The following is a 1,954-nucleotide window of genomic DNA, read 5'->3' on the forward strand; positions in this document are numbered from 1 at the left end:
TACCCAGGTGGCAAAGGCAGATAACCACAGACGTACAAGGACACAGATCTTGCTTCACATCAGAATTTGGTCAGCCCCATTACAGCTTATGTATGTGCAGTCTGCAGCGCACAGTAGATGATTTTCACACCATTTTTTCCAGTGTAATACTGGTACTATTGTCCCATGAATTGACCTTGCCAGGGAAAACAACAACAAAAAACAGCTAGACTGCTTAATGGAACCAGTATTATAACTGAAATAATTTCAGTATAAGCATCACATTACAGTGAAAAAGTAATAGTGCCAGATCCTGTTAAAGAACGGATGACAATGGACCCTACAATCAGCAAGGAACTGTCAATAGTGCCAGACCTGGAGTTGGAAGCCCTAGAAGTAGTGCAAATTTCACAAGAGAAGCAGCACATCTGCCTGCCACCAGACAGGTTCAGCAAGATAGACTGAACACCTCTGATACCTGAGTTTGCCTCTGATTTTTGGACCAAGAAGTTCCTTTTATTTACATCAGCTAACACAATTTTATTCCTGCTCCATGTTAATAACGATAGAAATATGCATACTTAATATGCAGTAGGGGTGCACGCAGACTTCAGAAGAGTTGTTTTGTTGTTGTACAGTTCAAAGGCCCTTCTCCAAGGGTATGAAAGCTACTGCTGTTTCTTTAGCAGGTGCAAGGCCTGTCCACCTGGATGGATGGACTGTCTCCACACAATGCCCCGGGACTCAGCTTGACCCAGCCAAGCACGAATTCAGTTTTGTGTTGTGCAGCTGCGGGCTAAGATGGAAGACCCTGCAACACTTTGTGGCCTAGGGGAAACACTATCAACTCCAACAAGAGGTTTTCCTACAGAACTGCTTATTTATCGCATCACAGTGTGGCCAGCAGGACTAGGGAAGTGATTGTCCCCCTGTACTTGGCTCTGGTGAGGCCGCACCTTGAGTACTGTGTTCAGTTTCGGGCCCCTTGCTACAAGAAGGACATCGAGGTGCTCGAGTAAGTCCACAGAAGGGCGACGAAGCCGGTGAGGGGTCTGGAGAACAAGTCTTACCAGGAGTGGCTGAGGGAGCTGGGCTTGTTCAGCCTGGAGAAAAGGAGGCTCAGGGGTGACCTTATCACTCTCTATAGGTACCTCAAGGGAGGCTGTAGCGAGGTGGGGGTTGGTCTGTTCTCCCACGTGCCTGGTGACAGGACGAGGGGGAATGGGCTTAAGTTGCGCCAGGGGAGGTTTAGGCTGGATCTTAGGAAGAACTTCTTTACCGAAAGGGTTGTTAGACATTGGAACTGGCTGCCCAGGGAAGTGGTGGAGTCACCATCCCTGGAAGTCTTTAAAAGACGTTTAGATGTAGAGCTTAGGGATATGGTTTAGTGGGGACTGTTAGCGTTAGGTCAGAGGTTGGACTGGCTGATCTTGGAGGTCTCTTCCAACCTACACGATTCTGTGTGATTCTGTGAGGCTGCGCCCACCAAGAGCCTGACCAAGCCAATTTGCGCAGTAAGCAAGCTCCATTTCATCGCAGGTTACTGAGCAGGGCCAGGCACCAGAACCACGCGTGCTGGGAGAACCGCGCCAGCCGCCGCCACCTCCTCCTCCCCGCTCCCGCCCTTGGGGGCCTCCACCTCCAACCTCGGCGGGGCGCCGCTCACAGGGGCCCGCCCCGCTGCTCGGGCTGCAGGGGCGGAGCCCCACCACCGCCGCACGGCAGGGGCGGGGCAGCCCCGCGCCTTCCCCGCACTCCCTTTGTTCGGCGGCTGGCAGCGGCGCTGCCCCTTTAAATCCTCCCAGCTCCGGCCCTGCCGGCGCGCCGGGTTGAAGGCGCCGCGCGATTGGTCGCGGTGCCTCCCGCTCATTGGCCTCCGGCGGCGACGCCTGGTCCCGCCTCCCGCTTTTTATAGGCGAGCCCGGCCGCCCGTCTCGAGCGGGAGGTCCTGAGTGGGTGAAGCAGCGGTCCCTGG

Source organism: Netta rufina, assembly GCF_964035555.1.
Source record: "Netta rufina genome assembly, chromosome: 23".
Taxonomy (NCBI): Eukaryota; Metazoa; Chordata; class Aves; order Anseriformes; family Anatidae; genus Netta; species Netta rufina.